The sequence below is a fragment of the Bos grunniens genome, chromosome 14 (genome assembly GCF_055505025.1).
Source record: "Bos grunniens cultivar Pamir isolate PY7600 chromosome 14, Bosgru_T2T1.0, whole genome shotgun sequence".
Classification (NCBI taxonomy): Eukaryota; Metazoa; Chordata; class Mammalia; order Artiodactyla; family Bovidae; genus Bos; species Bos grunniens.
In genome coordinates, this window is record NC_141178.1 from 18345663 (window position 1) to 18372742 (window position 27080).

General features: G+C 42.8%; 2 long non-coding RNA genes across 4 annotated transcripts in view; one reads left to right on the top strand and one right to left on the bottom strand.

Annotated features, from left to right (window-relative positions):
- LOC147359119 (uncharacterized) overlaps positions 1-19845 on the top strand; it is a 79764-nt gene extending 59919 nt beyond the window's left edge. The window contains exons 3-6 of one of the 3 annotated variants that reach the window (XR_015140538.1): positions 4522-4626; positions 17359-17448; positions 17829-18033; positions 18919-19845. This is a non-coding gene — a long non-coding RNA (uncharacterized LOC147359119). Of the gene's footprint in view, positions 1-4031; positions 4627-17358; positions 17449-17828; positions 18034-18918 lie in introns of those variants that run through there. The other 2 variants (XR_015140537.1, XR_015140539.1) reach the window with 2 other exon arrangements.
- LOC147359122 (uncharacterized) lies at positions 5605-13773 on the bottom strand. Its single transcript, XR_015140541.1, has 2 exons — positions 13004-13773; positions 5605-8997 (listed from the first exon to the last, which is right to left on the bottom strand). It is a non-coding gene; the product is annotated as an uncharacterized LOC147359122 (long non-coding RNA).
- Positions 19846-27080: the final 7235 nt, after the last annotated feature.

Here is a 27080-nt window from a genome sequence, read left to right on the forward strand (position 1 = left end):
GGGTCCTTTCTCAGCCCTTCCATTCTGACTGATAACACAAGTCCCAAGAATGGCTCTTGCTTACCTCTTCTTCCCAGGGTTCTGATGACTCTTCACCGTGAGCCCCTGTTTTGGCTTAGACTGACCTTCAGAATAGTGTCGAGGGATGAATCCCACCCCTCAGTTTCACCCTCTGCTGTTTTAGAGACAAGCATACAATGTCATTTTTATTTTTAAAGGCCACCACCCTGGTGGTTCAGACAGTAAAGAATCTACCTGCAATGTGGGAGACTGGGTTCGATCCATGGATCGAAAAGATTCCCTGGAAAAGGGAATGGCTACCCATTCCAGTATTCTTGCCTAGAAAATTCCATGGACAGAGGCTACACAGTCCATGGGGTCACAAAGGGTCAGACACGACTCAACCACTAACACTTTCACTGCACAGTAGAAATAGAGTTATATACATACATATATACACATACCCAAAGACAATGCTGGTAAAACAAAAAACAAACTTCAAGAAATCTCAAAAGTCTCCAGGAGTAATTGTCCCTGACTTTCTCCCTTTCCTGTCTGTTCTCATTTGAGGGGACTATCCTGGATGCCCCCACCCCACCCACATGCTTAGTGGCTGATGGGGGAAGGCCAGGATCAGGCATGGTGCCTCCCAAGACTAAGTGCACAGAGGAAGATTTTGTAACGGAACTCAAAATAGGAAAGAAGAGAGACATTTAAAAAGTATAATAAAGTCCCAAATTAGGTTAACAGGGAGGACAGATAGACCTAGTGGGTGCTAACTGCAGAGATTAACCAGAAGATCATACTTTAGGAGTGCCCCCTGTGAAGAGGGGACCACAGGTGGAGATGGCCTAGCTAGAGAAATTGTAACACTGAGGCCTTGATGGACTTCCTCCTCCCCAGAGAAGAGCTACAGATACTTCCTCCAGATCAAAGATAAGGAGTAAAGCCCAGGAAGGGTGGGGGAAGGGGAAAGGAAATACAGCCTTTCATGGATCTTTATTTTTATAACTTCCATCCCATCCTCTCAACTTGATTTTCTTGGGACATCTGGTACACCCTATTCCATCACTCTTTTATTCTTGACGGTGGACCTTCTTTTACATACCAGGTTACCATGCAAGATACCTGAATAATTCTGTCTGTGTGAAACAATAGGAGTCAATCCACTGGTTCAAGTGCCCTAGATCCAAGTTTCATTTTGTTTCAAAGCAACAAGCAAGTCCCTTCTCTCTGAAATCCCTCCTGTAGCATATAGGAAAAGTCAAATTAGGCCTATCTGACACAAAATTATTGAAGTTAGAACTAGACATGGAACAACAGACTGGTTCCAAATAGGAAAAGGAGTACGTCAAGGCTGTATATTGTCACCCTGTTGATTTAACTTCTATGCAGAGTACATCATGAGAAATGCTGGACTGGAAGAAACACAAGCTGGAATCAAGATTGCTGGGAGAAATATCAATAACCTCAGATATGCAGATGACACCACCCTTATGGCAGAAAGTGAAGAGGAACTCAAAAGCCTCTTAATGAAAGTGAAAGTGGAGAGTGAAAAAGTTGGCTTAAAGCTCAACATTCAGAAAATGAAGATCATGGCATCCGGCCCCATCAATTCATGGGAAATAGATGGGGAAACAGTGGAAACAGTGTCAGACTTTATTTTTCTGGGCTCCAAAATCACTGCACATGGTGACTGCAGCCATGAAATTAAAAGACGCTTACTCCTTGGAGGGAAAGTTATGACCAACTTAGATAGCATATTCAAAAGCAGAGACATTACTTTGCCAACAAAGGTTCATCTAGTCAAGGCTATGGTTTTTCCTGTGGTCATGTATAGATGTGAGAGTTGGACTGTGAAGAAGGCTGAGCGCCGAAGAATTGATGCTTTTGAACTGTGGTGTTGGAGAAGACTCTTGAGAGTCCCTTGGACTGCAAGGAGATCCAACCAGTCCATTCTGAAGGAGATCAGTCCTGGGATTTCTTTGGAAGGAATGATGCTAAAGCTGAAACTCCAGTACTTTGGCCACCTCATGCGAAGAGTTGACTCATTGGAAAAGGCTCTGATGCTGGGAGGGATTGGGGGCAAGAGGAGAAGGGGACGACAGAGGATGAGATGGCTGGATGGTATCACTGACTCGATGGACATGAGTCTGAGTGCACTCCGGGAGCTGGTGATGGACAGGGAGGCCTGGTGTGCTGCGATTCACGAGGTCGCAAAGAGTCGGACACGACTGAGCGACTGATCTGATCTGATCTGATCTGAAGGACAGAGGAGTGAGGGAGCTACACTCTTTCCCCTGATCGATGTTCGTCTGAATGTCTCTTGTCAGCTTGAACAGTAGGGTCACCTGGTGTAGCCCCCACCCCTGAAAAACCCGGCTCTATCCATGTGGACCAGTGATTGAAGGAGTGTTAAGTACACAACAACAAAGGAGGAAGCTAAACACCTTTCCTGTCAAGAGCAGAAACTATGCCTTAATCTTCTTTATATCCCCACAGCCTAGTGTGGGGCTTGGCATGAGACAATGCATCAATAAAGGTTTGCTGAATTGAAGAAAACTTTGGAAATAAGGAGACCTGGGAGCACTGTGATTCAGTGCAAGTTGAATGACAGCTGGCAATGGCCTTTAGGAACAGAAGAGAAGGAAAAACAACAGATTAGGAGAATGCATTGGAGGTGTGTGTTCACAAAAGGAGAAAGTGAGTTTTGGGAATTTATGGGAGCAGGAAATCAGGGAAGGACCACCACTTTCAATATCCAAGGCCATAAGCAGAGTAGTCTGACCTGAATGTGTGGACATGACTCTTCTTCCTGAGCCGCAGAATAGATGAGGTAAAGGACTGTTGGTTTGGCTGGGTAGAAGAATGTAATTAGTAAGGAAATCTGATATAAGCTATACATTTTGAACTGCAAAAATCTCTATCAGAGTATTTTTGGTCATGAGACTATGTTCAACTTCTGGGGATGTTCAACCACCAAGTGTGTTTTAATCAGATGAGACACCATCAAAGAAGGATATCAAGAACGATGGAGAAAGCTATGTTAGAAACAGTGTGGTCTTTGGAAAAGAAAGTCTTTGACAAATTGCGAAGACAATGAAATGAATAAGGGGAGAAGATGAAGAAAAATTTTAACAGGGTGAATGAGAGATGATAGAACAGAATTTTAATTTTTATACTAGTGATGATTAGTTTGACTGCAAGTATCAGAAGACCCCCAAAGAGGGGCTGACACAAAATATGAGATTATTTTTGTCTCAGGTGACAGTCCAGTTCGGCCATCCACGGCCAGTGTGGAAGGCTCTTCAAAGTCCTCAAGGCCCCAGGCACTTCTTAGCCGCCCACTCTGTCATCCCCTAGAGCAGTCAACCTCCTCAAGGTCCAGGATGGCCACATCTGGGTCCTGGCAGAGGGACTGGAGGAAAGAACACAAACAGCAGATACTGGGTGTCTTTGTAAGGAAGACTTCCAGCTGCTGCCACATGGTACCTCTGCCCCCATCTCACTGGTCAGAACTTAGCCACAGGGCCACATCTAACAAGGGAAGCTGGGAAATAGGTGTGTTGTCTGAGTACCCATATCTCCAGCTGAAAAACCAGGGGTTCTGTTCCTGAAGGAGATTTAAAAAAAATTGGATACAGGGGCTTCTCTGGTTTTCTCTGCCATAGTGTCATAAAAATGATCGTGTTTTTTTAAAAAGCATGGCTAAGAGGCTATAACTACATAATAGCACAAAATTATTCTCTAGATCTTAATGAAAAGAACGTTCAAAGTGAAGATTCCATCCTAGAATATTATCTTAATGCTGATTAACCTTGAGACATAATAATCCCTTCACTCTTGGGTTTGACTCCAGGGCCAAGGCTATCTAAAGCAACGAGAGCATTGGTTCTTCCAGGTCTTCATGACCCTGACGTTAACTCTCTCTCGGAGTTGTTTTCAAAAGGAAAGTAAATCCATTATCATCAGTACCTTGTTAAATTCAGTGAACTGTAAACCAACAATGTGAGCCTCAAGGAAACTCTGTCCTCACTCAGAAACACAGCTCTGCAGTAATCGCCACCCTGCGCTCCTCTGGCTCCGCACGCCAGCAATCGACTCCCTCCGTTCACTTCCGCCAGCTGTCGACTCCCTCTGTTCACTTCCCGTTGCAGACCCTCCCCGTGCGCCTCTCCCTTCTGCTTTCCACCTCAGCCACCGACGCCTGAAGAATCTCCCGAGGGCACCGCGGACCGCAGGGAACTGTGCTCGCATGCGACTAACACACGGTGCTCGAGCGCCCACTACCTGGACACAAGGCCAGGGCCTGGCCTCCCAGATCCCTGAAAAGCTTCCTCACCCTACTAATCCAACCAGGGTTTCCTCTGAGATATTGCTATTGCACCTCGTACTTGGGTGTGCGTGTGTTCAGTCATGTCTGACTCTTTGCGAGCCCATGGACTGTAGTCCATCAGGCTCCTCTGTCCATGAAATTCTCCAGGCAAGAATACTGGAGCAGGTTGCCATTTTCTTCTCCAGGGGATCTTCCTGACCCAGGGATTGAACCCTGAATTGGCAGACGGATTCTTTACCACTGCATCACCTGGAAAGACCCCCCTGGTACTTGCGGAAAAGGTGTCAAAGGTATTTTGTGCTTTCCTCCCTCATTCTATGCCCTTTCCTACACCCCTAAGTAATATAATGGGCTCTGTGGTTTAAACAGAATCGGTTTTCCAATGGGAATGTTAAGAATCCCAGAGAAGTAACATTCCTGTCTTTAAATGCCTTAAAAGTAGATTTATGATAGTAAACATATATTGTTACCATGAAGAAATGAATCAATATACCAACCAGAGAATAATTGAAAAAAATTGAAGCATAAGCAAATCATTCTTTCTTTTTTCTTACTGTGGTAAGAACACTTAATATAAGATCTACCCTCTTGACCAAAGAGCACGAAATAGTATTGCTAACTACAGGCATAGTGTTGTGCAGTATGTGTCTAGAACTTACTCATTAAAAAAAAAAATTATTTATTTTTGACTGTGCTGGGTCTGCCTTGCTGGGGGGGGCTTTTTTTTCTCTAGTTGCGGCAAGCAGGGCTCTCCCTAGTTGCCGTGCATGGACTTCTCACTGCAGCTGCCTCACTTGTTGCAAAGGACGGGCTCTAGGATACTCGGGCCTCAGTAGGTGCCGCACAGGGGCTCAGTGGCCCTAGAGCACGGGCTCAATAGTTGCGGCCCACGCGCTTAGTTGCTGCATGGCAGGGGGGACCCTCCTGGACCAGGGATTGAACCCATGTGGCCTGCATTGGCAGGCGGATTCTTTATCATGGAGCCAGCAGGGAAGCCCGAGAACTTATTCTTGCGTAACTGAGACTTCATGCCAGTTGGATATTCAACTCCCCTTTCCCTTTCCCCCAGTCCCTGGCAACCACTATTCTCCTCTCTGCTTCCATGAGTCTGACTACTTTAGACATCTTTCTTTGAAAGAAACAAATTTAAATGTTGTTGGTCCTGCTTTTTATTAAATGACTACTGCTCTCTCGTTTTCCTCTTCTTTACTCATGTCAGTTATCTATTTAAGTGTGAGAAATTTTGTGAGTAAAAGGAACTACTAATATCTACTCTAATATTCAGTTTATTAAAGTTGAAAATTTTATTTTACCTAAGTCTTCAAACTTAACCTGTAAATCTAACTTATAAATTCTATTTGTAGATACAGTGATTTATGTAAAAATGTGAACCATTGCTTTTTTGTTGTTTGATTAGTGTTCGATTAACTTATACATTTTAAAAGATTGAATTTCCTCAATTGGCCACCTTTATACAAAAAAAAAATCACTGTAGATGGTGATTGCAGCCATGAAATTAAAAGACGCTTACTCCTTGGAAGGAAAGTCATGACCAACCTAGATAGCATATTCAAAAGCAGACATTACTTTGCCAACAAAGGTCCGTCTAGTCAAGGCTATGGTTTTTCCAGTGGTCATGTATAGATGTGAGAGTTGGACTGTGAAGAAAGCTGAGCGCTGAAGAATTGATGCTTTTGAACTGTGGTGTTGGAGAAGACTCTTGAGAGTCCCTTGGACTGCAAGGAGATCCAACCAGTCCATTCTGAAGGAGATCAGTCCTGGGTGTTCTTTGGAAGGAATGATGCTAAAGCTGAAACTCCAATACTTTGGCCACCTCATGCGAAGAGTTGACTCATTGGAAAAGACTCTGATGCTGGGAGGGATTGGGGGCAAGAGGAGAAGGGGATGACAGAGGATGAGATGGCTGGATGCCATCACCGACTTGATGGATGTGCGTTTGAGTGAACTCTGCAAGTTGGTGATGGACAAGGAGGCCTGGTGTGCTGGGATTCATGGGGGTCGCAAAGAGTTGGACACGACTGAGCGACTGAACTGAACTGAACAATACATGTAAATAAATTTCCTAAAATATTTTTCAACTACCCTTACAAATTTAATATATTTGATTTTCTGAAATATTTCAAATGCCTGACAGGGCAACACTTATGAAACCTAGCAAGTAAAATCTTTCTGCATATCAATTAACTCTTACAAACATAGTAAAACTAACTTATACTGGTTGTAAATTGGATTCTCTTAAACATTCAAACACTATGAACATATTCAATTATTTCAAATGAAAATCACAAATCTATACCAGTTTATCATTTCAAAACAAAATCACAAGGTTAATTTGTTAAATTCTCTTAAACATTTCAAACTCCTTAAATAACACACACAAACTGATGATCATAATGGTTAGAAAACATACTCCTAAATTTAACAAGAAAGTAATAATACAAGTTTGATTGCCTTCATCTGTACACTTTTTCTACATCTTTTCCATAGAAGTAAAGTCACTTTAACCAGCCAAAATGAGAAGAAAGGCATTTTAGGCAGCATGGAGTTATTGAGAACTGTCATGCCATCTCAGTAAAATATACAAGATCAGTAAAATGTGTAAGACCAGGATTTTTTTTCCAGGATGATTCTATCTGAGCAGCAGGTTAACACACCGAGCTGCTTGTCGTAGTTGGATTGGTTCTGCCTCCTGTGTCACCAGATGGGGAGTGTGCTGTGTGTCCCAGAGTGTCTTTCAAATTCACCCTTACCCTATTTTTATCACAGCCTCTTTCATTTTTTAACACATGATTTGGGTACATAGAATTCTACAGTCCCCCTTGGGGTGTAGCCTATCTTTTCGTCAAGTGATTAAATTTAATTGAATTTTCCATCCCTCTACAGTTTATAGAACTCTCTGTATCTTTTACTTCATTATGTTTCATTGTGGCAGGGACCAGCTGGGTCCTCACCTCACCTGCTTTCCCTTCATTCTGGGCACGGAGCCAGACTGGGTTTCACAGCTCTCCTGCAGTTAGGTGTAGCCATGGGGCTGACTTTTAGCCAATGAAATATGAGCAGCTTGCCCCATAACACCTTCCCAGGCTCCATCATCCAGGATCTTTCTTCTTCTGCAGGCTTGACACTGAGCAGCAGGGCAGTCTTGGAAGCAACACATTAAAGCAGGCAGAGCCGTGAGGTGCAAGGGGCATGACTGGAAAAGAGCTGTATGTTATTTAGGAGCGTTCATTCTGGACTTGACCTGAATGAAAAATAAACTTCAATCATGATGCTAAAGCAATTATATATATCTGGAACTGTTCATTTAAATGTCCACTAACCTTTGTTCCTTATCATTACGGTAAAAAATTCTTGGAGTTGGTGGTAGTGATGAATCAAATTCATGCAATGTTAGTTAACGCTGCATGTTCTGAGTCAATGGGAAACATGAAGTGGAGGCACTGGGTACATGACTAGCCAGAGTCATTCTTGCCCTTTATATCAAAACCTGACCTAATTAACATTTAAAAAAATAGAACTAATGCTATGAGACTTGTGCACATTTTAGATAGCTTTTTTTTAAAGCATCCAATACAACAAAAATCAGCAGCCCATTGACAATTAAATCAACTACAATTCGTGAGATAAAAATAAACCTATTGCTCAACTATAAATATTCTCAGTTCTATGATCAGACAGAAAAAATCCCCCAAGGGCCCTCATAAACAGGAAAGTACGGGATACAATGGACAATATCCTTGACAGACAAAACAATATGTCAGCTACTCAGACATTCTTAAACACACCAGATGCACGTATTCAAGGCATTCATTTGAAAATGATTAAAAATAGGGATTTTTTTTTTTCTAAGAAATACAAATTTCTTAAAAAAATTAAAGGTATAGTACTGTAACAAAGTTCAATAATAAGGCTCCTTTTTTTTTTTTTCACCTTTGTTTACTTCACACTTTGCTTTTAGCATTTGAGGTTGCTAAAGGTTATGGGTTTCTGAAAGTATTGTCTTCATGTGCAAACCAGGCCCATAGTCAGACAGCTTTGTACTTCCAGATCAGTCACTGTTTCCCTTTCTGCTTCTATATCAACTGGTTCTGTCATGTGTGGGTTGCAACTGCCCCAGGAAACATGCTTATTTAAAATGCAGCAATACACATTAGATTTTGAAAATAAAACTAGCCACAAATGTACTTCTTTCAAAATGGATTTTGTACATCTGTCTCCACCACATGCAAAAAATGAAAATTTAAACCTCTCTTTCCCTGAGAAGAAACTGTGGGGACAATGAAAACAGACTTTAGTACTGAAATCCTCAGGAGAGAGAAAAAGAGGGGGAGGATGGATATTCAGGAAGAAATGCTAGAGTAAATATTAGTAAAGAAGAGTAGATAATAAAGTTCTTTCCATAAATTGCTTGTATCAGTGATCAGTGCATTCAAGCAGCAAAAATCTGATTAGAAGTGATTTCAACAAACAGGGCTTACATTTCTTCAAACACCCAAAGGGTAGAAGGAGGCAGTTAATGATGTTGATTCATCGGCTCAGCTCAGTGATGCATGTTAATACTTCTGCAGTTTTCTCAGTCTTTCCTTATCATCACACGATGATGGCCCCCAAAGGCTGCTGTAGCTCCAGGCATTACACAACTTTCAAGGAAAGAAGAAAAGGAGAAGTGGGTCACAGTGACAACATTTTCCTCTTTTACCAAGAAAGCAAATGCTTTCTTCATTTAACTGTCACATGGCCTTTCCTAGCTGCATGCATGCCTGCTGTGTACTAAGTCGCTTTAGTTGTGTCTGACTCAGTGTGACCCCATGGATGGTAGCCTGCAAGACTCCTCTGTCCATGAGACTCTCCAGGCAAGAATACTGGAGTGGGTTGCTATGCTCTCCTCCAGGAGGCCTTCCTGACGGAGGGATCAAACCAGCATCTCTTGCTTCTCCTGCATTGGCAGGTGGGTTATTTACCGCTAGAGCCACCTGGGAAGACCTTTCCTAGCTGCAGAGGCTGAGAAAGTAACCATGTCATGATTGGAGGTGGGCAAGAGAACATGGTCAGTCAACCAAACAACAGGCACCATGAGAGTGGATGGGCTTGTAGTATTCATGCCTTCTTGATCCTCTTAGCAATGAGTTCCTGAAGAAAAATTCTACATGACATGCCTTTCTCAGTTCATGTGAGACACATGAGCAGGACTTCATGTTTGAGAGAAAAATAATGCTGGACTTTCCCACTGTGTCTCGCCATCAAGTAGTGACTTGCCTCCAGCTCATCTCCCTCCTCCCTATCTCAAATATTCAAATACTCTGAATAAAATCTTACCTAAACTCCCTAAGAAAACACATCAAATTATCCATGAACTTGCCTGAGGAAAGACTTCCTGGTTTCTGAAACATTTCACCTACTCCAAGAAATAACTTTGAAAATCAGCTAGTAAAGGAATTTCTAGAAAGTAATGAATATAAAAAAGAAAATCACAAAATCAAAAAATTCAATATAACCTGTTAAAAGAGATTTTAATGTTAAAAAATAAAGCCTTTGGCTTTATTTGAAAAATATGAAAAATAATAAGTCAACTTAGAATGGATTCCATGGTACTCCTGCTTTCCCATTTATAGAACCGTCACATTTGGGGGATATTTTATCACACAAGGAAAGCATAACAAATTCCTGCTGAAAAAGAGCAAATGGAAGCCCAGGCTCCCCACCTCACCTCACCCCACCCCCAACCCAACCCAAGTTCCGAAACAAGGCAATGAATGAATTGTATTTAATAGCTGTAGCTTAAATAAATCTGCCTCCAAGCTATGTATTAGGCAGAGCACTCTGTTAGGTGAACTGTGCCTGAGAAGGATGGACTCAGTAACCCTGGGCTATATTCAGCTACAATTAGCAGAATGTCTAGCAGAATTTTCCTCTGTGACATCTTATTATATTTCAGCAAGGGAATTAATTACAGGGCAACATTTGCTGATTGCACCCCGAGTTACATTATTGCTAAAGAGTGGACAAGGCAGTCACAATATCCTAGCTGAATTTGAAAGCAAGCTTCCTGTGATGGGGCCTCTCCCGCTGAATAGAAGAAAGTATGTACAAAGAGGGAGAAAATTAAGTCCACATGGCGGGTTGTGTGCAATGAAATTGCCTGCTAGAAAAGGACTGCATGTTCCCCAGATCAGATACACCTAAATTCTACCTCCAGGAAAAAAATCTTCAGAGGGAAAGACCCTTACTCTTCTTTCAGTCTAGAATCCACTATAGAAAGCCCATAAAATAAGAAGGAATGAAGGACTGATACATGAATAAACCTTGAAAATACCATATTTAAGTGACAGAAGCCAGACACAAAGGTCACGTATCGTATGATTCCATTTACATCAGATGTCCAGAGCAAGCAAATCCATAGAGATAGAAAGTAGATTACTGTTTGCCAGGGACTTAAGGAAATGGAGAATGAGGAGTAATTGCTAATAGGTACAGAGTTTCCTTTTGGCATGATAGAAATGTTCTGGAATTAGAAAGTGGTGGTAGCTGTACAACACAATGAATATACTAAAAACCACAGAAGCATACACTTTAAAATCATGAATTGTATGTATGAATATACACATTCAATTTTTAAACATGCTTTTAAAAGGCCCACTTCTGAGAGGATGATAACTGAAAAATAAATAACGACTGTACTAACGGATACACAAGGTATCCGTTATTTTGTGATGTTGAACATTGTGGTAGAAAAAGTAGTGGGCTGAAAATCAGGAAGTCATTTAACCTGTCTGGGCCTCAATATTCTGGTCCCCACACACATGCAGACAGCCTTGGCAGGGATTCAGTTACTCCCTTTGAAGGGCTACTCAAAATGGGAGGGACTTGACCCTGTTTTTCCAGAACCCAGTTCCTTGGGGTCAAGTGCTTCTGGGAGCCAGACCGCCTCCCTTCTCTCAAAGCTTCCATCTCCTTCCCTCAAGTCAGTCCAGTTCTGTGCCTCCAAGCAGGGAAGCAAATCTCAGGCCAGAGTTCAGGCACAATAATCCACATACAAGTTTTTAACATTTTGACTTAATTAGAAATGCATGAAAAATTGAGAGATTTTATAAACAAACACAAACATTAATTTCTGACTCTTTCCCCAAAATTGAAAGCCCTACAACATTAGGCCATGAGATGACAATGATTGGCTACAGCCTCTGTCTAGACTGGGCATGGCTCTCCAGCTCACTTACCAGTCCCTACTGCTTCACAACACTGGGGTTGACCATTCAGTGGTCTACTCATCACACTTGCCCTATTTCTTATCTTACAGTGAAGAAGAAAGTGAAATATTTCTTGTACTAGTATGTGCATTGTTTTTAAACATTTATTTGTTTTTTAATCAAAGGATAATTGCTTTATAGAGTTATGTTGGTTTTTGCCCAATTTTGTGGGGGACATCATTTTTTAAACATCTGGTCTACCTCAGCAATCTAAATGACCTGCCTGCTCCTGGAACCATTTGCATTTGAGGTCCTTGGCCCAGACTTTAGATATTTAAAATCTATCCCTTGGAGCAATGGAAGTCCAAACCTCTAGGATATACTCAAGGGTAGTGGTTCTCAGCCAGGGGTGATTTTGCCTGCCACAGTCCCTTTGGCATTGTCTGGAGGCCTTTTTGATGGTTATGATTGGGGGGTTGTGATTGGCATCTAGTGGCAGCTGGGGATGCTGCTAAACATCCTACAATGCACAGGAAGCAGCCCGAACAACAAAGCATTACCTGACCCCAAAGTCAACAGTGGCAACATTGAAAAACCATGTTCCAGGGAATGGGTAAGGGGTGAGGAAGGAGGGGAAGCAACTGACATGCTTCTCAGTCATAGCTGGGGAATGACATCCTTATTATTTTCTCTATCAGTTTATCATGTCACAAATAGGTGGCTTCCCAGGCCAGGGACTTCTTTGTAGGACAACTGTCATTTGAGCACACAAATTTTTAAGTATTAATTCAGGAAAAAAAATGATTAGTTGGTAGTAACACTTCAGTCCTAAAAATACCCAGACTGATCACGTTCTTCATGGAACCATCAGACTTGACTCCCAGTGACTCTGATCATTTCAAGAAATAAAATTTGCTTTCAAAACCAGTAGTTTGCAATGATTTGCCATCACTGAGGATTTGCAAAGTAATGTGATGCATATTGTAATGAAGTCTTTGACTTTAATGGGATTTTAAGTATGAGCAGCTAATATGAAATTATAATAACCTGAACTCACTGACACTGGGCAGATCAAGAAACCATTTGTATTAGAAGACAAAAATTATATAGTTATTTCTAGTTTCTCTTTTTTAATCCCTGAGTTTCTTGTTTTCTAAACACGTGTATCAATACAGATGTATTTTGATATACAAATTTGATCCTTAAAAATGTAAGTTATATGTATTAATTTGTTTTAAAATATTTGTGTTCAATTAAATAAAGGATTTATTAAATTAATAAAGGAGAAATGTAAAAGAGTTACTGAAAGAAATATTTCAAGCAATGTAGCATTATCAGAATAAAGGCATAATCTCTCAAGATGACCAGCTTGGAAGGGATAGTAAGTATTTGTTTTCAATGTGTAAGTTTTAATCTATTTTTCAGTTTATAAGCACTATGAAAATAGATTTAATCTCACCTCTAGTCTTCACAGTATTTTGTAGTCCTTCCAGTGCTTTCGTGTCGATTGCCTCACTTAATTATTTGGCCATCTCTGAGGTAGGCACTGTTTTCTTTTGTTAGTAGATGTAAGAGTTGAGCTCAGAGAGGCCCGAAGCCACGCAACTTCAAATTATAGAGCTTGAGGCAGAGCAGGAGTTGAAGGGTGAGGGTGACAGGGAGTGGGGGACGGGGAGTGGCTAATCTTTTTAGTTTGTTAACTTAAAAATACTCATGTTTCTAATACTCCCAAACTGATCACTGTAGATATAATCTACAATTCAGATATAGGGAATTGGGAGATTCAATGTAATCCCTATTCATAATCCCAGCTGCCATTTTACAGATACTGATAAGCTGATCCTAAAATCCATATGGAAATTCAGGGGACACAGAATAGTCAAAACAACCTTGGAAAAGAAAAACAAAGTTGGATGATTCATGCCTCCCAACTTCAAAGCTTACTACAAAGCCACAGTATTCAAGAGAGTGTGGTATTGGCTTAGGATAGACATACAGATCATTGGAATAGGACTGGGAGTCCAGAAGTAAATACTCATATTTACAGTCAGTTGAGTTTTAAAAATTGATTGTTTTTTTTTTTTTAAACTGTGGTAAAATACACACAGCCTGAAATTTACCATCCTAACCATTTAACCATTTTTAATGCATGGTTCAGTGGTATTGAACACATTCACATTGCTGTGAAGCCATTACCACCATCCAGCCCCATAACTCTTTCCATCTTTTCTATGCCCATTAAATAATAACTTGACCTTTTCCCTAATTTCAGCTAGTATATCGTCCTCAAGCTTCATCCATGTGGTAGTATATTGCAGAATTTCCTTCCTTTTTAAGGTTGAATAGTATTCCACTGTCTGGAAAAGGGAATGGCTACCCACTTCAGTATTCTTGCCTGGGGCATTCCACGGACAGAGAAGCCTGGTGGGCTACAGTCCACGGGGTTGCAAAGAGTCAGACACGACTGAGGGACTAAGCATGCACACATGCAAGGTACAGTAAAGCTTTAGTCTGTAATTTTAATTAGGTCACAAGCTCATCTCTGGATGTCCCAGTGGGCTATGTTTTTCTCTGGCCATGCCCAGCCCACGTGCCCTGCAGAGACCACGCCCTTGCAAGCCTCTCTCTGATGGTGGTGTCATAGCGTCCAGCCTGCTGTCTTCCAGGTGTTACCTCTCTGGGCTCTTCTCTTACCACTAGCCCTCTTCTTCCATCCCCAGCCTCTGTGCCCAAGCAGAAGAACCCCAGAGAAGTTTCCAAATGACTTTGTCAACACTTGGCAGATAAATGTCAACCAAGACTATAACATCTCTCATACACTCAAATCACTGTGCTATTTCAACACTGTTGCTTGCTGTGCTGTTGTTTTTCTTTCTTCTTGATTAGTGTTCTTCTGTTGCATTTTCTTCCCTCTCCCTCTTGTAGAACCAGGAAGCCAAGCAGGGGACCCTGTGAGGAAGGCTGACTTCCTGCTTGAGTGTTCCTGGTAAGGAAAGCCCTGTTCCCAAATCCCTGAGTGCTTTGGGGCCCCCAAAGGATAGCCCATCTGAGAATGATTTCCTGGCAACCGAGCTAGCAGAGGCTTGCCAGGTCAGGAAGGCAGGCTGTCCTGGGCTTTATCACTTTGTTGAGAGGCAGCTGTGCATTTGTTGGCCCTTCCTTTCTGGTGCAGAGGGGAAGAAAGCAGCAACTACTCTCTTCCCTTCCAACAGCATTGAAACCCATGACGCCCGGGGCCAAGAGTAGGCCTTCTCCTAAGGCCCAGAGTGACTCAGTTTCAGGTGTCAAATGTATTTTTCCAATGCTGCCTATTAGTTTTAATAAGTTAGACAAACGATGATGGACAGAGGAGTAATTTTCTAATCTATCAAATTGATTACCAATGTAATAATCGAGACTATAATGTATGTGTTTATCAAAAAGCTGCTGAAGTGAGCTAGGGTCACCAATGGTGTCCAATACAATGCTGGAGCAGACACACCTGGTCTGATACTTTCTAGGCAGGCCTCATACCTATGTACATACCTGAGCAATTTTCTGAACCTCAATGTCTTCACCTATAAAATGGAAATAATATGACCTGCCTTTTAAGGGTGCTATAGAGATTAAATAAAGTCAACTGAGCAAATAAGCCCAGCACAGGAAGATTAAATAAAGTGAGAGTCACTTAGCTGCATCCAGTTCTTTGTGACCCCATGGACTATATAGCCTGCCAGGGTCTTCTGTCCATGGAATTCTCCAGGCCAGAATATTGGAATGGGTAGTTGTTCCCTTCTCCAGGGGAGCTTCCCAACCCAAGGATTGAACCCAGGTCTCCCGCATTGCAGGTGGATTCTTTACCAGCTGAGCCACGAGGGAAGCTCACAGTAAGAAGCCATGGTGCTCAGTTACTTCAGTTGTGTCCAACTCTTTGTGACCCCGTGGACTGTAAGCTGCCAGGCTCCTCTATCCATGGGGATTCTCCATGAAAGAATACTAGAATGGATTGCCATGCCCTCCTCCAGGGGATCTTCCCGACCCAAGGATCAAACCCACGTTTCTTATGTCTCCTGCATTGGCAGGTGGGCTCCTTACCACTAATACCACCTGGGAAGGCCAAATAAAACTTTATATAAAAGCACTCAGTGTGAGTCTGGCACCTATTGGGCATTTAACTAGTAACATACGCTCCCTGTAGACTTGGCACCATATATGTGGATAAGGTGTGTATGTATGTGTCCATGTGTATTTGGATATACATATGCATATACACATATGTATATATGACATGTGTATGAGCCCCCATTTTACAGTTGAGGAAACAAAGGCACAAAGAGGTTAAAGAAGTTTGCCCAGAGCTGGCAGCCCTAAGTGGTAGTCAGAACTTGAACCGGCACTGTCTGGCCTGAGACCTGTGCTCTCAACCAGTTATACCAGTGCTTTTCTAACACTTTTTCCCCCCCATAATCTTCACGTCTGCCCAAGTGACTACAAAATGCAAATTTTTAGGCCCTTTCAGGATACAAAAAGCAGATGCTGACTTAGGGACCATGACTTTTCTCTCATATTATTTATAAGCCCAGTAACAAGTCGCAGAGTCTCTTGGCCTGAACAGGGGCACCAAGAAAGAACCAGTGGTCATTCTGGCCAGCGTATATCTTGTCACATGGCCAAGGTCAAGAGGATGCGTTTTCCTGTCTGGGGCTTCAGACTGCTCATTTCCGTCCCGTCCCCTCCTCCATGTCTAGTTTAGGCAGGCATCTTGCAAAAATAAATTTTTTAGTCATAAAAGATATAAAATTGGACTGTGTGGATGGATGCATTCAGATTCACCCCTGCTAGAAAACATCTTTATGGGCAGAGAATACCATTGTTATAGAAAAAAATGGGCTTCCCTTTCACAGCCCCTCAGCTCTGCTCACAAAGAGGGATTTCAGAAAAATCCGCTCTGCCTACACTGTGTTCCATGTTGCGTGTGTGCTTCTGTGCCTGCCCTTCCATCCTAACTTTTGTTTAAGGAATTTGGCATTGGTGTGTATGATTTACGATTACTGAAGAAAACTCTGGCACTTCTTCCAGGGTTACTTAATAGCTATTAGAATCAAGTGGTGTTAAAATAGGAAAGGATTTAGGAATTCAAAGACAGCACATCTGAGTATCCCAGCCTGTTTCCAAAATTATGTCTCGTGAAAACTTCCTGTCTCACAAAACATCATTATAGCAAATTATCCTAATAAAAATCTACTCTGGGGAGGGGGATGAAACAAGGCATGCCAAAATTTTGGCAAGGCTTAATCTTTATCAGACAACTATAAACTTCTAAAATTTTATTGTAAAAAATAACCCCACAAGCCTATAAAATAATAACAAACATGCAGTCCTCATAACCACTGGTTAATGTCTAAGCATCTTGAGATGTTGAGTGTAGCATGAAAAAGAGAGTGAATCTAATGGAAAAATCTGATGAACGCCAACTTTGAATCTAACAAAGTCCCTTTGCTAGCTGCTGAAATTGTTCAAACTTACCCTACGAGCCCTTGACTTGAAAAAAATTTTTTTCTTCTACTTACACTCATATGAGGACATCTTAAAAGGTTGACTCTCACCCCCTGCTTCTTAACCAGTCAAGTCTTGGTTTTCTAGGTTGTGTTGTGGTGACTCTTCTAATTCACCGTTGACTCTTCAAGCTGGAGGGTGGTAGGCTTTACTCATCACCATTACGATGGTACTGGCAGTTCCGAGTGCTCAAATCCATCTTCTCTGAAATGCCTTAATGGGTATTATTGGCAATGACTCCGTTGCTTCAGAACACTTTAAATAGTATTTCTTTTGCAGGATCCAGCCGAACTCTTAATGAACATGTCTTATTGTTGGTCAATAAATCAGAGCTGAGCGAGAGCCACATGGAGCCCTTTGAAAGTAAAGGTAAAATAAACATAGATCTAAATTTTTAAAAAACCCTTCTTGTGTGACTGATCTCATGCCCCAAATGAATTGCCATAAGTTATTTTAGGAATGGAGAATAAAAGAATACATTGTTTCCTTTAAATCACATTTGTGATGGTTTCAAAGAACATCTTTCTGGTAAGTGATTAAGTAGACTTCACTTACCAAGGGATTCTCCAGTCAAGTGTAAATTTCAGTGAGACTTCATCATCTGAGCATCTGAGTTCACTAACCTATTTCTTCATTTTTAGACTTGGGACTGAAGACAAACCTTTTCTTTTGTATCTTTAGGATTAGAGCTCAAAAACTAGGACCTCGATCCTAACTCTTGTATTTACTTACGTATCTGACTCCATCAGGTCTTTGTTGCGGCCCGTGGGAGCTTCATTGCCTCATACAGATCTTTCCTTGCGGTGCACAGACTCTAGCTGGACTCTCGAGGTGTGATACCTGGGCTTCAGAGTGCTCAGGCTCAGTAGTTGCGGCTCGGGCTTGATTACTCCATGGCACGTGGAATCTTAGTTTCCTGACCAGGGATCGAACCCACATGCCTTACTTTGGAAGGTAGGTTCTTAACCTCTGGATCACCAGGGAAGTCCCTTGGTCCTAACTCTTGATTAACATGGAGGGGTGTGGCATCAGGGAGACCAGCACAAAATAGGTTCTGGGTGGTCCAATAGGCATGTCTGGACTAAACTGTCCTCATTGGGAGGCATCACTGGGAGCCAATGAGATCTACTTACATCACAGAGAAAACTCATTCTCTCTCCTGCTACTTGCAGAAAACAAAATCCTCAGAGCAAGGCCCTGGGAGATCACATTGCTTATGAATAAAATATACTCTCTTTAGTACATAGAGTCCATGCTATGTACTTTAGCTACCTTTTAGAGGGCTTCCCAGTTCTTGGCACTATTCTAGATCATTCAAGCTACTGTGTAAGTCTTGGGAAAATAGTTGCTTGTTGCTAGTGAGATGAGCCTTCAGTCTCACCCCAGACACCCCAGACACGAGCCGTGTGAAGTGGGACAAATTTATTCCCATCAGCAATCTGAGTGTCATTCTCTGTAGGGTCACAGAGATGGTTGTGACCTCACAGGATGGTTGTATGAATTCCAGGAGCCACTGTGAGGGTGTCTTACCCAGTGTCCAGTGTATAGAAGAAGCACAAAAATATCAATTCTGCTCCCAGTATACCTGAACAAATGAGGTGGTAGTGTGTGTGGAGTCCAGGTAGAAGGCGGCCAGTTAGAAAAAGAGCTAAACTGGTATTATTAACGTCCATGCCAGCATTTGCCATACCACTCAGTGGGGGTATCACCTGCTCTGAAAGCTCGCCACAGAGACAAAAGCCAGGCTGGGGCTTACTGTCCATTCTTGAGCCCACAGTAGCCAGGTCGTGTTCAGAACTGTAGTATTCCCATGTGCCTCTGCCTCTCTCTCCCACCCAGGCTGACCACAGCTGGGTAAGCAGAGTTCCGGGATGTGTCCTCTTCATCCCTCAGCTAACCCTGAGGGATGCTTGGGCAGTCACATTGAGACATCAAAGCCTCCCTCTTCACTTCCAAGTTCTCACCTCTGGGGACTGGAGATGCCTCCACGAAGAGGAAGCTGGAGGGACAGAGCTGCTTGGGGGTGGGGGCGGGGAGCCTGGTGGTCCTACCGCAGACCCCCCCAGGAGCGCTCACTGTGCTGCTTGCTGGGCTCAAAGGCTCCTGACCTTCTCTCAAGACATTCCCTTAAGAAGCCTATGAGGGAGGAAGATGGGGTCAGGTTCCTGAGACTCAGAAAGCTCTAGCAATTTTTTTTCACTGTCATATGGTAAGTAAATGCAGAACCAGGTTCAAGTCCGCACTGGCTGGTTCTGGACGTCAGCACTCTTAAGAACTCCAAGACTGGAGGAACCCTGAAGTGCCATGTGAAAGATTCTCCAGGTTTTCCCTCTGCTATACTCTTGGCTGTAGTCTTAGCTTATAATCATCAGTATACTCTGCATGTTGTGTTTTTATTATGGCTCATGTTTTGTCTCAAAACCGTCTTGGTACAACCAGAATCTAGGCATATCAGAGTTATTTGGACAGCTTTATACAATTTGTTTCTCCTTTGAGTCAGAGGACTAGGCTGGAAGACAAAATCATGCAGCCCTTTCCCTGCGCCCCTGAGGTGCTGAGACATTCAAGGTTCTGTCTGGACAAATGGGAAAGAAACCATCCAGACCCTGCACTTCAGAGTCATAGTCCTGAGCAACTTTCTGCATCAGCTCAGTGGAAGAAGAGAAACAGATTAAAGTGCCCGCTGTGGTCATCCCTTCGATAATAAGTATGTTTTGTAATCAATTAAGCATAAACATGTATCCAAATAAAATGTTTAAAGATTAAGTTATTGATTTGGGCTCCTTTCATTTTCTGCTGGCTTCATCCTAATTAGTGGGAGTGCTGAAATTTTTATCAATGTTTCCTAAGTTGTCTCTACAATTGAAGGGTAGTAGTAGGCTCCCGGAGAAGGCAATGGCACCCCACTCCAGTGCTCTTGCCTGGAGTTGGACATGACTGAGCTACTTCCCTTTCACTTTTCACTTTCATTCATTGGAGAAGGAAATGGCAACCCACTCCAGTGTTCTTGCCTGGAGAATCCCAAGGATGGGGGAGCCTGGTGGGCTTCCGTCTCTGGGGTTGCACAGAGTCGGACACGACTGAAGCGACTTAGCAGCAGCAGCAGTAGGCTGATGGGCTTCACTGATGGTTCAGATGGTAAAGAATCCACGTTCAATGCAGGAGACCTGGATCTGATCCCTGGGTTGGAAAGATCCCCTGGAGGAGACCATGGCAATCCACTCCAGTATTCTTGCCTGGAGAATCCTATGGACAGAGAAGCATGGCACGCTACAGTTCATTAAGTTGCAAAGAGTCGGACATGACTGAAGCGACTTAACACACATGCACACACCTGAAAAATAGAGACAAAAATTGTTTTCTAGGAAATTCAATAAACAGTCTAGGTTTCAGAGCTTGAGCCCTTTGGAGAGCAAACTCTATATTGGTTATGGTATTATAGCCATATCACACTCACTCACACACACACACACACTTTTTTCCCCTACTCTAAGAATAATACCTACTTTTTGTAGACATTTTGGGAAATATGAGGATGAAGGAAGAAAACAAATCATATAGATTTTTACCATCTGAGAAAGACAGTTATTGATTGGGGAATTTTCTTCCAGTCTTAGTGTGTATATTATAACCAAATACGGATCATACTGTAGACATTGCCTTGTAGCCAGACTAGACAATATTTAATGGATGCTGTTTTGGGTGACTAAAACTCATCTTTGGTAGACATAATACAGATGTGGGGTGACAGTAGCTGGGGTGCTCCATCCTTGGGAGTTTGGACAAAGGGAAGGGAAAGCTTAAGTATCCAGTCAAGGACTTTGAGTTCAGTCTAAACAAGAGCTTTCCGGGGTGACTACACAGCTGTGGTGTAACCCAAGATCCCTGACAGTGATTTTAGGCTATTGCCAGAAAGGACAAGAGCTGACTCAACAAAGCATAGAGAACTCCAGGGGATATATAATGACAAACATTTTAGCTAATACTGACCCATTGGAAAATCAGATTCCTTCCTGCCAGACACTCAGATGAAAGCTATTCAGAGAGCCACAGCTAACCTTTCAGCACAGAGGGCTGTGTTGCAAAAAAATTAAATGCTGTGTGGTTTAGAACTTGTCTATAAAATGCATGCTGTTGACAATGGTTTCTCCCTGTAGTCTACAGGAAGTAAATTTGTACAAAGAAGTAGCTGAACTAATTTATTAAGTGCAAGATTAGAAGCCAGAAGCTCAGACTGGCCCTCTGCCACTGACATAGTATACAGTTCTCATGTCGTCATTTCTCTTCTCCAGAAAAACTTCCAGGGTTGACAAAGTGATCAAGGTGGCTTGGCTTTGGGAGGGTAAAATTGGGGGGTTCGGTCTCTTACTGCATGAGTTCCTCAAGGCTATTTCCAGATGTTATGTGGTCTTTCAGTATCACAGGATGAAGCTCATGGCTGTATGTTATGGAGGTGGTTTTGGCCAAGGCATAAGTCATAAGACTGTGAAGAAGGCTCAGCTCAGCAGTGCTCAGCTTTTTGGAGACTTTCTCTGAGAAATGTGTTATCTCGGAATGATTTGTATAAACAAAAAGGCCTTCATAGCACCAGCCTTGAAGCAGTTTCCATAAACAGGGGAGAAGGAGGCTCTGCAGGCCGGCCGCCTCCTGTAGACTCTGCCAGTGGAGACCTCAGCTTCTCCTTCTCCAATGAGGGCACGAAGCAATGCCCACAAAAGAGCAAGGAAACGCATCTGCTCAGAGCCAGCGCTTCAGTCTGTTACAGAGGATGGAAAATGTGCTTGAGGCTTGGAGTTGGGGAAACGTGTTTTTGTTCACTCAGCTCCCATTATAACCACATCAGTTATCAGCAGGGCGGGCTGTGTTAGTATTAATAGCATGACTTTCTCAAGCCTGGAGTTCTCCTCGGTGATGTTTTGGCTGAGAGCATTAGACAGAGAAGGCTGAGAAAAGCCACATTACTGTGCTAGAGAAATCGCCCCTTGAATTCTTCTGGAAGGCCTGACTCTGGGCCTAATTTATATCTTTTCCATGTAAGAACCTAACCTAAAAGGGACTCAGAGTAAAGAGCTGCTCTGTCTATTGTTTATGGCTTCTCAGACAGGCTACCAAGTTCAATCAGTTCAAAATGTCCCATTTTTCCTCCTTCTTTCTCCATAGATGGACTTCAGTTTTCTCTGACACCTCCTCAGCTAGTATTCTGTGACCACATGGTTTGCAATAATAGGGTCATCCACAGTCAGATTGAAAATGACTTCAGGGATCCTCCAGACCAGTAGCTCTCAGGCTCTACTCTTTTGAGGAGGGATCGCCAGGGGAGGGGAAAGGTGAGATGGAGCCAAGAATACACCCTGACAAACAACACACACACACACACACATACGCACACAGGCACGCATGCACACACTTCCTATTAGCTCCATCTTCCAAATAATATTCCATTTGAACAAAAGGTGATCTGGCTAAAGACTGAAATACCCAATAAATGGGCTTCCCTTGTGGCTCAGCTGGTAAAGAAACCACCTGCAATGCGGGAGATCTGAGTTTGATCCCTGGGTTGGGAAGATCCCCTGGAGAAGGGAAAGGCTACCCACTCCAGTATTCTGACCTGGAAAATTCCATGGACTGTATAGTCCATGGGGTTGCAAAGAGTTGAACACGACTGAGCAACTTTCACTCCACTCTCCAGTAAATTCTACCTTCCAGTTTTACTGGTTAAGAAATAAATTCCCAGGGAGGTTAACTGACTTAACTAAGGCAATTGGTTTCTTCATGACAAAGCCAAGATTTGAACCCCAGCATTCTCATTCTTTCTTTCATTCATTTGTTCATTCATTCATTCACAAATGTTTTTTGTTTTAGGTACTGGACTGATTGCTAAGTCCAAAAAGACTTACTAAACAATTTAAATAAGTCACATCTATTTGAAAAAAATTATTTTCTGTGAATTTGAGCATTATGTTACATAATAACTTCTCTTTCAGTGACTAAGTTAAAATCTTTCCTCATTAAATATCACATTTCTTTTGATTGCCTTGAGGAATTTGTGGTAAAGTCATATTACCATTTAAAATATGTGGAATATATTAACATTTGCAAATTCCGTTCATTTTCAAAGCATCTTTGTCGTTTACATTAGTGGGGTCATAGTTGGCATATATTCAACTATATAATACACTCTGTACTAAGTTTCTTTCAATGAAAGCAACATTTTCAAAATGAACCATTTTTCATGAATATGCATTATATAGTCATGATATGCTATGGATAGTCTGGTCAGTACACTAACCACATTATTTTACAATGATCTATTTATGTGTCTGTTTCTCCTCAGCAGAATATGAGCTGCTTGAGGGCATTACAGCAGTCCAAGGCATTTGTTCTTGTAGATACACGGAAAAGCTATCTGGTAGACCAGGTCTCTCCAGGTCATTAGACATCCTGAAAGCCTTTTGCACCTGTAATGCTGTGTGATAGTGAAGTTGCACCTCTGAGACTTAGCCACACTTTGTATTAGCCTGCTTAGGCTGCCATAACAAAGTATCACTGGCTGGGTAGCCTACACAGTAGATGTTTCTTTTCTCATAGTTGTAAACAAAGACTTGGACTTCCCTAATGGTCCAATGGTTAAGAATCTGCCTGCTAATGCATGGGTTTGGTCCATGGTCCAGGAAGGTCCCACAAACCAAGGAGCAACTAAGTTCAGGTACCACAGCTACTGAGCCCACACTCTAGAGTTCATGAGTGGCAACCACTAAGCTCTAGAGTCCATGCTCTGCACGGACGAGAAACCACCACAATGAGAACACTTGCCACAACTAGAGAAAGCCTGCATGTATCCATGAAGACCCAGTGCAGCCAAAAAAATAAGTGAAATTTGTGAGAATAGCATTGAAACATATACATTACCATATGTAGAAATAGATAGCCAGTGGAGTTTGATGTATGATGCAGGAAACCCAAAGCTGGTGCTTTGTGACAACGTTGGGGTGGAGAGGAGGGTGGGAAGGGGGTTTAGGAGGGAGGTGGCATGTGTATGCATATGGCTGATTCATGTTGATGTGTGGCAAAAACCATCACAATGTCATGAAGTAACTGTCGTCCAATTAAAATAAATAAACACAAATTTTCAAAAATGATCACAAACATTAAAAAAGAAAAAAGACTAGAATTCTGTGATCAAGGTGTCAGAAAATTGGTTTCTGGGGAGAGCTCCCTTCCTGGCTTTAGACAGTTGCCGTCTTGCTGTGTATGGGTGGAAGGGATGGGTGTAGGTGGGGGGCAGCTCTTCTTAAAAGGACACTAATCCTGTGAGATTAGGTCCCCACCCTCATGACCTCATTTAACTTTAATTACTTCCTTAGGGCTCATCTCCAATACAGCCACATGGGGATCAGGTTTCTACATATGCATTTAGAGAGGATGCAAACATTCAGTCTGTAACTTTCTTAAAGTCTCACGTTTTTCCTCCAATATGGCAAAGTGGGGAGCGATTGGGATGAGGGTGCTGCTCAACTCTAGGAAGCAGTTGATGACAACAGTTTGATGGCACTGCTGTTTGAAAGTGGGAGACTGCCCCCCACGCCGCCCTAGTCTTGCCTTTACCTTCTGTCTCTCCAGGCCTTTGTAAGCTCTGCAGAACTTGAAGAATACAGCCCAGTGCACACTCTAATTTCAAGTGGCTGCAGAGTATGCACTGTTTGCCTTCCCCGTATCCACCTAGCCTTCTTTAGCAGCAGTTCTTGGGTCTCCCCGCTGCCCTCCATAGCCCTCCTTTGGTCCATGGGTCTGGGTGCCACTCTAGTTCTGAGGCCAGCAACTAGCCCTGGCCCTGGCCAGTCCGTGTATTTCATTTCCTTGGCCACAAAGATTGAGTTAGTAGTGAACATGTGATCTAGGCTGATCTAATTGGAATGACTCTTAAAAGCTTTTAGAAAAACAACTTTTCTCTTTTTTCCATCTCTGAATCTTAAGAATATGAGTCCAGAAAACCACAGCTATCTTGTCACCATAAAGTCAAAAAACTCTTATCCGAGAATGTAGCCAACCTGGGGGAGGCCGACCTGGATGGTGGAGAAAGAGCAAGTCATGTTTTGGGGGACATCATTTAGGCATACCCCTTGCTCTCAATCAGGCTGTGCTGAAGCCAACCCAGCCCTCAGATGCCTCAGTTTGCTAAGTCAGTAAGTTCCAGACTGCTATTATTGGTGCTGCATGACTTATAACTGGGAATGCCAGATAAAACATAGGACATCCACTTAAACTTGAAATTAAAATAAACAAAAGGCAATTTTAAGTTTATGAGCATGTTCCAAATTCTGCATTTTACTTATACTAAAAAATTATTTATTGTTTTTCTGAAATTGACATTTAACTGGACAGCCTGCATTTTTACTTGCTAAATCTGGCAGTCCTACTTGTAGCTAAAATGTATTAGTGATGGATGGTGAAACACAGTGTTCACAGTCTGTTATTTTGGTGAATGGGTGACAGGAGTCCCTGGCTGGGCCTAGATGTTACAAACAACGTCTGAGGATGATGCCACCAACGTTTTTCCAAAACAGGTGTCACATGTTGGTGTTAACAGGGCTGATGTGGGTGGAGAGGCAAAAAGACAGACGTCTGAGCTGAGCCAAGGATTAACAACCATCAGGAAAGCCCAGAACCAGACACACAGGAATAAAGGTCAAGGGGAAACAGAGTTGAGACACATCAAAAACACATGTAGTTCACTTTGTATTCAACAGTTTAGGCAAGGAAGGGGGAGAGGAGGGAAGAGACAGAAAAATAAGATAACAATTGAAATAATTTGGGGACTTCCCTGGTGGTCCAGTGGTTAAGAATCTACCTGCTAAATGCAGGGGACATGGGTTCGATCCCTGTTCTGGGAAGACTCCACATGCTGTGGGGCCAGCTAAGCCCAGGTGCTACAAGGACTGAGCCCGTGCACCCTAGAGCACGTGCTCTGCGACTAGAGAAGCCACGACAATGAGAAATGCACCCACTGCAACTAGAGAAAGCCTGAGCAGCAACAAAGACCCAGTGCAGCCAAAAATAAGAGTAAATTAAAAAAAATTTTTTTTAATAAAAAAATAATGCAGATGCTGAGGGTGGTCCTGCAGACAGTTTGGGGGTGACTGAGTGAGCAATTCCCCCAGTTGGCCTCTCCCAGTGCCAGCATCTCCCCACTGAGGGTCATTCAAGGGTCACCGCTCTCACAGGGGGTGATGGCCACCTGTCTAACAACTGGGACTCCAGACAGGTGTGTACTTGCTCATTGTCAGCTCTGCCCTGTTCCAGCCATTTCCCCTGGAACCGCTGATGCTGGCTCTTCACTTACACATAAGGCGGCCACACTATAGAAGGGGAGAAATGAGGCAAGGGAGCAGAACCCAGGCACCTACAGACACCAGAGGTCATGAAACACAGAGGCGTGAGAGGGCTGGGAAGGTCAGTCATCGACATGTTCTGCGAGTGCTGTGTGCCCTCCTCGTGTTCCCCTCCCTTCACGCCCTGTGTCCCCTCTAAGGGAGTTGCTGGAGCCAGGGGCCCTCCCCTTCGCTGACTGTTCTTGTCCTCCAGAGAATCCCCAGCCCAGCCCCTATCCCTGAGTACTTTTGGCTGCTCCTGGAATCAGGAGGGCTCTTCTCTCCTAGGTCTCACCATTCCACGACCAAAACTCACCATCAAGTTTGATAAACACCTTCGTGTTGGTTATGGACGACTTCCCAGATACAAAACCTTCCCAGAGCCTCAGTATCACACTGCATGAAAAAAAAAAAAAAAAAAATCTCACTCTTGAAAATTAAACTGAGAAGTTGAAAAAAACAGAATCAAAAAAGAAAACAAAACTGTATTGTGTATGCCAAAAGTATAACCGTTGTATAGATCTGTAGTTGCCTGCTCGCCATTAAAGGGCAGAGGGTAGAAAGCACTGACCCACGGTGAGCATGGCCAGGGCTGTGGAGGCTCCAGGAGCAGAGGGGTCAGACCACCAAACG